The sequence below is a fragment of the Ranitomeya variabilis genome, chromosome 1 (genome assembly GCF_051348905.1).
Source record: "Ranitomeya variabilis isolate aRanVar5 chromosome 1, aRanVar5.hap1, whole genome shotgun sequence".
Taxonomy (NCBI): domain Eukaryota; kingdom Metazoa; phylum Chordata; class Amphibia; order Anura; family Dendrobatidae; genus Ranitomeya; species Ranitomeya variabilis.
In genome coordinates this window covers 11056181-11068995 of record NC_135232.1, presented here as the reverse complement: position 1 = coordinate 11068995, position 12815 = coordinate 11056181, and the positions used below count along the sequence as shown (strand labels likewise).

The 12815-nt window shown below is 59.3% G+C and overlaps 1 protein-coding gene across 1 annotated transcript in view; it reads right to left on the bottom strand.

Moving 5' to 3' along the window:
* LOC143793366 (uncharacterized) overlaps positions 1–451 on the bottom strand; it is a 75683-nt gene extending 75232 nt beyond the window's left edge. The window contains exon 1 of the mRNA XM_077280275.1: positions 320–451. The gene's annotated coding sequence lies outside the window, so the exon portion shown is untranslated. The remainder of the gene's footprint in view (positions 1–319) is intronic.
* Positions 452–12815: the final 12364 nt, after the last annotated feature.

The following is a 12815-nucleotide window of genomic DNA, read 5'->3' as shown; positions in this document are numbered from 1 at the left end:
AGGTGTATATTATATTCCCGGAGCTTTATAGGTGGGGAAGGAACATGGAACATAAGTAGATGATCTGGGATCTGTGGTCCTTCCTTTATTATCTACATAGAATTCATGTTCACCTCATATCCAAGATGCCTAAGAATCTACAACACCTCCACATCTGTGCACCGAGACAGTGTTATGTTCATCCCCCACACAACACTGAGGAGCCGCAGTCACATGGAGCAGGAGCCTCCACAGGAACAGCTCTGATCTCACCCCACACTCTCCTCTCACAGATTTACCACAAGCACCAAAACTCCACCAAACCCTCCTGTAATCTCACCGGAATGGCGGGAAATCTGCTGCTGGCTGACACCAGAGAACACGAGCTGCACACAACCAGGACGGAGCTGCTGCACTGAGAGCTGAAGGACCTGTGGTGACGTCACCGTCATGTGATCAGGGGGCGGGGCTCAGGAGGGAAGTGACTGCCTATGGTTATGTAAATGTCATGTGATTAGGGGGCAAAGCTCAAGACAGGGTTGGTGAAGGACCTGTGGTGACATCACTGTCATGTGATCAGGGGGCTCAGCAGAGAGGTGGTGAAGGACCTGTGGTGATGTCACTGTCATGTGATGAGGGGCGGGGCTCAGGACGGTAGTGGTGAGGGACCTGTGGTGAGGTCACTGTCATGTGATCGGGGCTCAGCAGGGATGTGGTGAAGGACCTGTGGTGATGTCACTGTCATGTGATCAGGGCTCAGCAGGGATGTGGTGAAGGACCTGTGGTGATGTCACTGTCATGTGATCGGGGCTCAGCAGGGATGTGGTGACGGACCTGTGGTGACATCACTGTCATGTGATCAGGGGGCTCAGCAGAGAGGTGGTGAAGGACCTGTGGTGATGTCACTGTCATGTGATGAGGGGCGGGGCTCAGGACGGTAGTGGTGAGGGACCTGTGGTGAGGTCACTGTCATGTGATCGGGGCTCAGCAGGGATGTGGTGAAGGACCTGTGGTGATGTCACTGTCATGTGATCAGGGCTCAGCAGGGATGTGGTGAAGGACCTGTGGTGATGTCACTGTCATGTGATCGGGGCTCAGCAGGGATGTGGTGACGGACCTGTGGTGGCATCACTGTCATGTGATCGGGGCTCAGCAGGGATGTGGTGAAGGACCTGTGGTGATGTCACTGTCATGTGATCGGGGCTCAGCAGGGATGTGGTGACGGACCTGTGGTGACATCACTGTCATGTGATCGGGGCTCAGCAGGGATGTGGTGACGGACCTGTGGTGGCATCACTGTCATGTGATCAGGGCTCAGCAGGGATGTGGTGAAGGACCTGTGGTGATGTCACTGTCATGTGATCGGGGCTCAGCAGGGATGTGGTGACGGACCTGTGGTGGCATCACTGTCATGTGATCGGGGCTCAGCAGGGATGTGGTGAGGGACCTGTGGTGATGTCACTGTCATGTGATGAGGGGCGGGGCTCAGGACGGGAGTGGTGAGGGACCTGTGGTGACATCACTGTCATGTGATCGGGGCTCAGCAGGGATGTGGTGAGGGACCTGTGGTGACATCACTGTCATGTGATCAGGGGGCTCAGCAGGGATGTGGTGAGGGACCTGTGGTGATGTCACTGTCATGTGATCGGGGCTCAGCAGGGATGTGGTGAAGGACCTGTGGTGATGTCACTGTCATGTGATCGGGGCTCAGCAGGGATGTGGTGACGGACCTGTGGTGGCATCACTGTCATGTGATCGGGGCTCAGCAGGGATGTGGTGAGGGACCTGTGGTGATGTCACTGTCATGTGATGAGGGGCGGGGCTCAGGACGGGAGTGGTGAGGGACCTGTGGTGACATCACTGTCATGTGATCGGGGCTCAGCAGGGATGTGGTGAGGGACCTGTGGTGACATCACTGTCATGTGATCAGGGGGCTCAGCAGGGATGTGGTGAGGGACCTGTGGTGATGTCACTGTCATGTGATCAGGGCTCAGCAGGGATGTGGTGAAGGACCTGTGGTGATGTCACTGTCATGTGATCGGGGCTCAGCAGGGATGTGGTGACGGACCTGTGGTGGCATCACTGTCATGTGATCGGGGCTCAGCAGGGATGTGGTGAGGGACCTGTGGTGATGTCACTGTCATGTGATGAGGGGCGGGGCTCAGGACGGGAGTGGTGAGGGACCTGTGGTGACATCACTGTCATGTGATCGGGGCTCAGCAGGGATGTGGTGAAGGACCTGTGGTGATGTCACTGTCATGTGATCGGGGCTCAGGACGGGAGTGGTGAGGGACCTGTGGTGGCTGGTGGTGGTGCGCTGTCTGGATTGTTCGGCCCCTTTCACACATCAGGTTTTCGCTGTCAGGCTAAATCCGGCTATTTCTGGAAAAAAAAAAGGTCCGGTGAAAGCTGTCGCCGGATCCATTTTTTTCTCATAGACTTGTATTAGCGCTGGATGGCCTCATGTTTCGTCCGTCTTTCGCCGTATCCGGTAAAAATTGGTTTTCCGGCATCTGGAAAAAAATGTACAAAGTTACATTTTTTTGTCTGCGGTGAAAAACCCGACAGCTCCGGATTCGGCGCTTCCAGCTTTTTGCTACAATGGAAGCCTATGGGCGCAGGATTCCTTTTTTTTTTAACTGAGCATGCTCTGATACAATTAGCCAGTCCCCAATTTGGAAACAGATATAAAGCCAACCAAGTAGGCCTTCACTCATCCATCTGCCAGCCGGCAAGACGATAGAGAACGCATGCATCAAGTGCTGAACCTGCCACCAAAGCCAGAGCTGAACCTGTCACCGGAGCCAGAGCTGAACCTGTCACCAAAGCCAGAGCTGAACCTGTCACCAGAGCCAGAGCTGAACCTGCCACCAGAGCTGAACCTGCCACTAGAGCCAGAGCTGAACCTGCCACCAGAGCCAGAGCTGAACCTGCCACCAGAGCCAGAGCTGAACCTGCCACCAGAGCCAGAGCTGAACCTGCCGACAGAGCCAGAGCTGAACCTGCCACCAGAGCCAGAGCTGAACCTGTCACCAGAGCCAGAGCTGAACCTGTCACCAGAGCCAGAGCTGAACCTGCCACCAGAGCCAGAGCTGAACCTGTCACCAGAGCCAGAGCTGAACCTGTCACCAGAGCCAGAGCTGAACATGCCACCAGAGCCAGAACTGAACCTGCCACCAGAGCCAGAGCTGAACCTGCCGACAGAGCCAGAGCTGAACCTGTCACCAGAGCCAGAGCTGAACCTGCCGACAGAGCCAGAGCTGAACCTGTCACCAGAGCCAGAGCTGAACCTGTCACCAGAGCCAGAGCTGAACCTGTCACCAGAGCCAGAGCTGAACCTGTCACCAGAGCCAGAGCTGAACCTGCCACCAGAGCTGAACCTGCCACCAGAGCTGAACCTGCCACTAGAGCCAGAGCTGAACCTGCCACCAGAGCCAGAGCTGAACCTGCCACCAGAGCCAGAGCTGAACCTGCCACCAGAGCCAGAGCTGAACCTGCCACTAGAGCCAGAGCTGAACCTGCCACCAGAGCCAGAGCTGAACCTGCCACCAGAGCCAGAGCTGAACCTGCCACCAGAGCCAGAGCTGAACCTGCCACCAGAGCCAGAGCTGAACCTGCCACCAGAGCCAGAGCTGAACCTGCCACCAGAGCCAGAGCTGAACCTGCCACCAGAGCCAGAGCTGAACCTGCCACCAGAGCCAGAGCTGAACCTGCCACTAGAGCCAGAGCTGAACCTGCCACTAGAGCCAGAGCTGAACCTGCCACCAGAGCTGAACCTGCCACCAGAGCCAGAGCTGAACCTGCCACTAGAGCCAGAGCTGAACCTGCCACCAGAGCCAGAGCTGAACCTGCCACCAGAGCCAGAGCTGAACCTGCCACCAGAGCCAGAGCTGAACCTGCCACTAGAGCCAGAGCTGAACCTGCCACTAGAGCCAGAGCTGAACCTGCCACTAGAGCCAGAGCTGAACCTGCCACCAGAGCTGAACCTGCCACTAGAGCCAGAGCTGAACCTGCCACCAGAGCTAGAGCTGAACCTGCCACCAGAGCCAGAGCTGAACCTGCCACCAGAGCTGAACCTGCCACCAGAGCCAGAACTGAACCTGCCGACAGAGCCAGAGCTGAACCTGCCACCGGAGCCAGAGCTGAACCTGCCACCGGAGCCAGAGCTGAACCTGCCACCGGAGCCAGAGCTGAACCTGCCACCGGAGCCAGAGCTGAACCTGCCACCGGAGCCAGAGCTGAACCTGCCACGGGAGCCAAAGCTGAACCTGCCACCGGAGCCAGAGCTGAACCTGCCGCCAGAGCCAGAGCTGAACCTGCCGCCGGAGCCAGAGCTGAACCTGCCGCCGGAGCCAGAGCTGAACCTGCCGCCGGAGCCAGAGCTGAACCTGCCGCCGGAGCCAGAGCTGAACCTGCCGCCGGAGCCAGAGCTGAACCTGCTGCCGGAGCCAGAGCTGAACCTGCCACCGGAGCCAGAGCTGAACCTGCCACCGGAGCCAGAGCTGAACCTGCCGCCAGAGCTGAACCTGCCGCCAGAGCTGAACCTGCCACCAGAGCCAGAGCTGAACCTGCCACCGGAGCCAGAGCTGAACCTGCCGCCAGAGCCAGAGCTGAACTTGCCCCCGGAGCCAGAGCTGAACCTGCCACCAGAGCCAGAGCTGAACCTGCCACCAGAGCCAGAGCTGAACCTGCCACCAGAGCCAGAGCTGAACCTGCCACCGGAGCCATAGCTGAACCTGCCACCGGAGCCAGAGCTGAACCTGCCGCCGGAGCCAGAGCTGAACCTGCCGCCAGAGCTGAACCTGCCACCAGAGCCAGAGCTGAACCTGCCACTAGAGCCAGAGCTGAACCTGCCACTAGAGCCAGAGCTGAACCTGCCACCAGAGCTGAACCTGCCACCAGAGCCAGAGCTGAACCTGCCACTAGAGCCAGAGCTGAACCTGCCACCAGAGCCAGAGCTGAACCTGCCACCAGAGCCAGAGCTGAACCTGCCACCAGAGCCAGAGCTGAACCTGTCACCAGAGCCAGAGCTGAACCTGTCACCAGAGCCAGAGCTGAACCTGCCACCAGAGCTGAACCTGCCACCAGAGCTGAACCTGCCACTAGAGCCAGAGCTGAACCTGCCGACAGAGCCAGAGCTGAACCTGTCACCAGAGCCAGAGCTGAACCTGCCGACAGAGCCAGAGCTGAACCTGTCACCAGAGCCAGAGCTGAACCTGTCACCAGAGCCAGAGCTGAACCTGTCACCAGAGCCAGAGCTGAACCTGTCACCAGAGCCAGAGCTGAACCTGCCACCAGAGCTGAACCTGCCACCACAGCTGAACCTGCCACTAGAGCCAGAGCTGAACCTGCCACCAGAGCTGAACCTGCCACCAGAGCCAGAGCTGAACCTGCCACCAGAGCCAGAGCTGAACCTGCCACCAGAGCCAGAGCTGAACCTGCCACCAGAGCCAGAGCTGAACCTGCCACCAGAGCCAGAGCTGAACCTGCCACCAGAGCCAGAGCTGAACCTGCCACCAGAGCCAGAGCTGAACCTGCCACCAGAGCCAGAGCTGAACCTGCCACCAGAGCCAGAGCTGAACCTGCCACTAGAGCCAGAGCTGAACCTGCCACTAGAGCCAGAGCTGAACCTGCCACCAGAGCTGAACCTGCCACCAGAGCCAGAGCTGAACCTGCCACTAGAGCCAGAGCTGAACCTGCCACCAGAGCCAGAGCTGAACCTGCCACCAGAGCCAGAGCTGAACCTGCCACCAGAGCCAGAGCTGAACCTGCCACTAGAGCCAGAGCTGAACCTGCCACTAGAGCCAGAGCTGAACCTGCCACTAGAGCCAGAGCTGAACCTGCCACCAGAGCTGAACCTGCCACTAGAGCCAGAGCTGAACCTGCCACCAGAGCTAGAGCTGAACCTGCCACCAGAGCCAGAGCTGAACCTGCCACCAGAGCTGAACCTGCCACCAGAGCCAGAACTGAACCTGCCGACAGAGCCAGAGCTGAACCTGCCACCGGAGCCAGAGCTGAACCTGCCACCGGAGCCAGAGCTGAACCTGCCACCGGAGCCAGAGCTGAACCTGCCACCGGAGCCAGAGCTGAACCTGCCACCGGAGCCAGAGCTGAACCTGCCACGGGAGCCAAAGCTGAACCTGCCACCGGAGCCAGAGCTGAACCTGCCGCCAGAGCCAGAGCTGAACCTGCCGCCGGAGCCAGAGCTGAACCTGCCGCCGGAGCCAGAGCTGAACCTGCCGCCGGAGCCAGAGCTGAACCTGCCGCCGGAGCCAGAGCTGAACCTGCCGCCGGAGCCAGAGCTGAACCTGCCGCCGGAGCCAGAGCTGAACCTGCCACCGGAGCCAGAGCTGAACCTGCCACCGGAGCCAGAGCTGAACCTGCCGCCAGAGCTGAACCTGCCGCCAGAGCTGAACCTGCCACCAGAGCCAGAGCTGAACCTGCCACCGGAGCCAGAGCTGAACCTGCCGCCAGAGCCAGAGCTGAACTTGCCCCCGGAGCCAGAGCTGAACCTGCCACCAGAGCCAGAGCTGAACCTGCCACCAGAGCCAGAGCTGAACCTGCCACCAGAGCCAGAGCTGAACCTGCCACCGGAGCCATAGCTGAACCTGCCACCGGAGCCAGAGCTGAACCTGCCGCCGGAGCCAGAGCTGAACCTGCCGCCAGAGCTGAACCTGACACCAGAGCCAGAGCTGAACCTGCCACTAGAGCCAGAGCTGAACCTGCCACTAGAGCCAGAGCTGAACCTGCCACCAGAGCTGAACCTGCCACCAGAGCCAGAGCTGAACCTGCCACTAGAGCCAGAGCTGAACCTGCCACCAGAGCCAGAGCTGAACCTGCCACCAGAGCCAGAGCTGAACCTGCCACCAGAGCCACAGCTGAACCTGCCACTAGAGCCAGAGCTGAACCTGCCACTAGAGCCAGAGCTGAACCTGCCACCAGAGTTGAACCTGCCACTAGAGCCAGAGCTGAACCTGCCACCAGAGCCAGAGCTGAACCTGCCGCCAGAGCCAGAGCTGAACCTGCCGCCAGAGCCAGAGCTGAACCTGCCACCAGAGCCAGAACTGAACCTGCCACCAGAGCCAGAGCTGAACCTGCCACTAGAGCCAGAGCTGAACCTGCCACTAGAGCCAGAGCTGAACCTGCCACCAGAGCTGAACCTGCCACCAGAGCCAGAGCTGAACCTGCCACTAGAGCCAGAGCTGAACCTGCCACCAGAGCCAGAGCTGAACCTGCCGCCAGAGCCAGAGCTGAACCTGCCACCAGAGCCAGAACTGAACCTGCCACCAGAGCCAGAGCTGAACCTGCCGACAGAGCCAGAGCTGAACCTGTCACCAGAGCCAGAGCTGAACCTGCCGCCAGAGCCAGAGCTGAACCTGCCGCCAGAGCCAGAGCTGAACCTGCCACCAGAGCCAGAGCTGAACCTGCCACCGGAGCCAGAACTGAACCTGTCACCAGAGCTGAACCTGCCACCAGAGCCAGAACTGAACCTGCCGACAGAGCCAGAGCTGAACCTGCCACCGGAGCCAGAGCTGAACCTGCCACCGGAGCCAGAGCTGAACCTGCCACCAGAGCCAGAGCTGAACCTGCCACCGGAGCCAGAGCTGAACCTGCCACCGGAGCCAGAGCTGAACCTGCCACGGGAGCCAGAGCTGAACCTGCCACCGGAGCCAGAGCTGAACCTGCCGCCAGAGCTGAACCTGCCGCCGGAGCCAGAGCTGAACCTGCCACCAGAGCCAGAGCTGAACCTGCCACCGGAGCCAGAGCTGAACCTGCCGCCGGAGCCAGAGCTGAACCTGCCGCCGGAGCCAGAGCTGAACCTGCCACCGGAGCCAGAGCTGAACCTGCCACCGGAGCCAGAGCTGAACCTGCCGCCAGAGCTGAACCTGCCACCAGAGCCAGAGCTGAACCTGCCACCAGAGCCAGAGCTGAACCTGCCACCGGAGCCAGAGCTGAACCTGCCGCCAGAGCCAGAGCTGAACTTGCCCCCGGAGCCAGAGCTGAACCTGCCACCAGAGCCAGAGCTGAACCTGCCACCGGAGCCAGAGCTGAACCTGCCACCGGAGCCAGAGCTGAACCTGCCGCCAGAGCTGAACCTGCCACCAGAGCCAGAGCTGAACCTGCCACCAGAGCCAGAGCTGAACCTGCCACCGGAGCCAGAGCTGAACCTGCCGCCAGAGCCAGAGCTGAACTTGCCCCCGGAGCCAGAGCTGAACCTGCCACCAGAGCCAGAGCTGAACCTGCCACCGGAGCCAGAGCTGAACCTGCCACCGGAGCCATAGCTGAACCTGCCACCGGAGCCAGAGCTGAACCTGCCGCCGGAGCCAGAGCTGAACCTGCCGCCAGAGCTGAACCTGCCACCAGAGCCAGAGCTGAACCTGCCACTAGAGCCAGAGCTGAACCTGCCACTAGAGCCAGAGCTGAACCTGCCACCAGAGCTGAACCTGCCACCAGAGCCAGAGCTGAACCTGCCACTAGAGCCAGAGCTGAACCTGCCACCAGAGCCAGAGCTGAACCTGCCACCAGAGCCAGAGCTGAACCTGCCACCAGAGCCAGAGCTGAACCTGCCACTAGAGCCAGAGCTGAACCTGCCACCAGAGCCAGAGCTGAACCTGCCACCAGAGCCAGAGCTGAACCTGCCACCAGAGCCAGAGCTGAACCTGCCACCAGAGCCAGAGCTGAACCTGCCACCAGAGCTGAACCTGCCACTAGAGCCAGAGCTGAACCTGCCACTAGAGCCAGAGCTGAACCTGCCACCAGAGCTGAACCTGCCACCAGAGCCAGAGCTGAACCTGCCACTAGAGCCAGAGCTGAACCTGCCACCAGAGCCAGAGCTGAACCTGCCACCAGAGCCAGAGCTGAACCTGCCACCAGAGCCAGAGCTGAACCTGCCACTAGAGCCAGAGCTGAACCTGCCACTAGAGCCAGAGCTGAACCTGCCACCAGAGTTGAACCTGCCACTAGAGCCAGAGCTGAACCTGCCGCCAGAGCCAGAGCTGAACCTGCCGCCGGAGCCAGAGCTGAACCTGCCGCCAGAGCCAGAGCTGAACCTGCCACCGGAGCCAGAGCTGAACCTGCCGCCGGAGCCAGAGCTGAACCTGCCACCGGAGCCAGAGCTGAACCTGCCACCGGAGCCAGAGCTGAACCTGCCGCCAGAGCTGAACCTGCCACCAGAGCCAGAGCTGAACCTGCCACCAGAGCCAGAGCTGAACCTGCCACCGGAGCCAGAGCTGAACCTGCCGCCAGAGCCAGAGCTGAACTTGCCCCCGGAGCCAGAGCTGAACCTGCCACCAGAGCCAGAGCTGAACCTGCCACCAGAGCCAGAGCTGAACCTGCCACCAGAGCCAGAGCTGAACCTGCCACCGGAGCCATAGCTGAACCTGCCACCGGAGCCAGAGCTGAACCTGCCGCCGGAGCCAGAGCTGAACCTGCCGCCGGAGCCAGAGCTGAACCTGCCGCCGGAGCCAGAGCTGAACCTGCCGCCGGAGCCAGAGCTGAACCTGCCGCCGGAGCCAGAGCTGAACCTGCCGCCGGAGCCAGAGCTGAACCTGCCACTGGAGCCAGAGCGGAACCTGCCGCCAGTGCTGAACCTGCCGCCAGAGCTGAATCTGCCGCCTGTGCCAGAGCTGAACCTGCTGCCAGAGCTGAACCTGCCGACAGAGCTGAACCTGCCACCGGAGCCAAAGCTGAAACCTGCCACCAGAGCCAGAGCTGAACCTGCCACCAGAGCCAGATCTGAACCTGCCACCAGAGCCAGAGCTGAACCTGCCACCAGAGCTGCACCTGCCGACAGAGCCAGAGCTGAACCTGCCACCGGAGCCAGAGCTGAACCTGCCACCAGAGCCAGAGCTGAACCTGCCACCAGAGCTGAACCTGCCAACAGAGCCAGAGCTGAACCTGCCACTGGAGCCAGAGCTGAACCTGCCACTGGAGCCAGAGCTGAACCTGCCGCCAGAGCCAGAGCTGAACCTGCCACTGGAGCCAGAGCTGAAATTGCCGCCAGAGCCAGAGCTGAACCTGCCACCAGAGCCAGATCTGAACCTGCCACCAGAGCCAGATCTGAACCTGCCACCAGAGCCAGAGCTGAACCTGCCACCAGAGCTGCACCTGCCGACAGAGCCAGAGCTGAACCTGCCACCGGAGCCAGAGCTGAACCTGCCACCAGAGCCAGAGCTGAACCTGCCACCAGAGCCAGAGCTGAACCTGCCACCAGAGCCAGAGCTGAACCTGCCACCAGAGCCAGAGCTGAACCTGCCACCAGAGCTGAACCTGCCGACAGAGCCAGAGCTGAACCTGCCACCGGAGCCAGAGCTGAACCTGCCACTGGAGCCAGAGCTGAACCTGCCACCGGAGCCAGAGCTGAACCTGCCGCCAGCGCTAAACCTGCCGCCAGAGCTGAATCTGCCGCCTGTGCCAGAGCTGAACCTGCTGCCAGAGCTGAACCTGCCGACAGAGCTGAACCTGCCGCCAGAGCCAGAGCTGAACCTGCCACCGGAGCCAGAGCTGAACCTGCCACCAGCGCTGAACCTGCCGCCAGAGCTGAAACCTGCCACCGGAGCCAGAGCTGAACCTCCCGCCAGAGCTGAACCTGCCACCGGAGCCAGAGCTGAACCTGCCGCCAGAGCTGAATCTGTCGCCTGTGCCAGAGCTGAACCTGCTGCCAGAGCTGAACCTGCCGACAGAGCTGAACGTGCCTCCAGAGCCAGAGCTGAACCTGCCACCGGAGCCAGAGCTGAACCTGCCACCAGCGCTGAACCTGCCGCCAGAGCTGAATCTGCCGCCTGTGCCAGAGCTGAACCTGCTGCCAGAGCTGAACCTGCCGACAGAGCTGAACCTGCCGCCAGAGCCAGAGCTGAACCTGCCGCCAGAGCTGAATCTGCCACCAGAGCCAGAGCTGAACCTGCCGCCAGAGCTGAACCTACCGCCAGAGCCGAACCTGCCGCCAGAGCCAGAGTTGAACCTGCCGACAGAGCTGAACCTGCCGCCAGAGCTGAACCTGCCGCCAGAGCTGAATCTGCCGCCAGTGCCAGAACTGAACCTGCCGCCAGAGCTGAACCTGCCACCAGAGCCAGAGCTGCACCTGCTCCTGGCCAGCCAGCAGCCAAGCCAGCCAGCTACAGCCACAGCCAGCTACGGCCAGCAGCCAGCTACAGCCACAGCCAGCTTCAGCTACAGCCAGCTACAGCCGCAGCCAGCTACAGCCAGCAGTAGGCAGCCATGTCTTCATCTGTGAGCCCTCCCTCACATCGTCAGTGCTGTGAGGTAAATAAATATATTTTTTTCGGTTTTGTTCACTTTTTTTTTCGGTGATGTTCATGTAATATATATACATAATTAATATATCATTTTTTAATAATAGGAAGCTGCAGAAGAAGTGCCTCCAGAAGGAGACGTAAGGGGTGGGGAGATACCCGGAGTGGGCTCGCAATTGGTAAGTTTACAGGCATCGCAGAACCACATCATCACACACATCACAGTACACACAACACATAAACAGACATCACCGTATGCACAACACATAGCATACATCCAAGCACATTTTTTTTTCTTCTAGTCTTCTAATTCTGCGGCTCAATCTAGAGCTCCTCAAAGCGCCTCCCAGGGTCGTCGTTGTGAGCGCCAGGGCGGTCGTCATCGAGTAAGTATCTTTTTTTTTTTAAATTTCCACTTTATGTTGTTTTGATTCTAATGTCTTTGTTATTTGTCTTTTTTAACAGGCTTCACAGCGTGCTCCTGACTCGGACGGTAAGGAGGCCGGGCTAGACATCGACCTCCTCATTGATCTAATATGAATGCGGAAGCGACTGTGGAATATGGGGGACCGCCGCCATGCAGATCTTGGTGTTACCCATTGGCTCTGGGAGCAAGTATGCCAACAACTTGTGGACAACTGGGAGGACCTCGATGCTCTGGCCCAGAATCAAGCGCATAAGTATTCACAGTTCAGTTATGTTGCTGGATGTAAAGTGTTGTATACTAACCAATTTGTGCTTTCACTTTACAGGTGAAAAAGTTGTCAAGCGGTGGCAGTCAATCCGGAATCGCTTCAAGAAGGAGTTTAACAAGGAGATGCAGGCCCTGAGTGGATGGGGAGGATGCAGGAGCAAGTACAAATATGCAAGGGCCCTGTTGTTCCTCCAGTCAACGATGGGGAGCAAAAGGTAAATATTACCCACCCCATTTAATAAAAAATGTTTACATGTCTAACACTTTTTTTGGGGGGGTTCAGCCAGGGCCAAGCAATATCAATATATTAATTACTTTTTTTTTCTTTTTTCCACAGCCCCGTCTGCAGCATTCAGGAGCCAGCAGACTTGAACCCTTCTGGAGCGATCCCTCAGGAGACTGCCACCGAGGGACACTTCGACAGTCCCGGCCCCTCTGCACCTTCCCAGCCTTCCTTCACATCTAATCCCTCGGTCCCATCCACCAGCGCTGGAGCATCGTGGCCGACTGCGTTACATGAATCTGCTGGTGAGGATATAGCTTTTCCTTTACCCCACCTTTCTGATGCTGCCACCTCTGCAACACCTGTGGGTTCTGGGCAGTAGCGCCAGAGGGGTCAGGTACTGAGCTATGCGCCCGAGTTCTTGCATCTGAATGCAGCCTTCCAGAACTGTCTCAAACTGTTGTCTGAGCAAATGACTGCAGGATTTAATTTGCTCAGCAACAGTATTCTTGAGTTGCACACACGTCTGTATAGGATGCATTCAGATGCAAGTAAATCTCCAAACTACACCTTTTTCCAGTCGTACTCGAGCGCGTGGACAAGCTATCTCCTGACCAGCAGATGCAAGTAATCCTGCCCCGTACCAGTTCCCAACCACATCACCTGC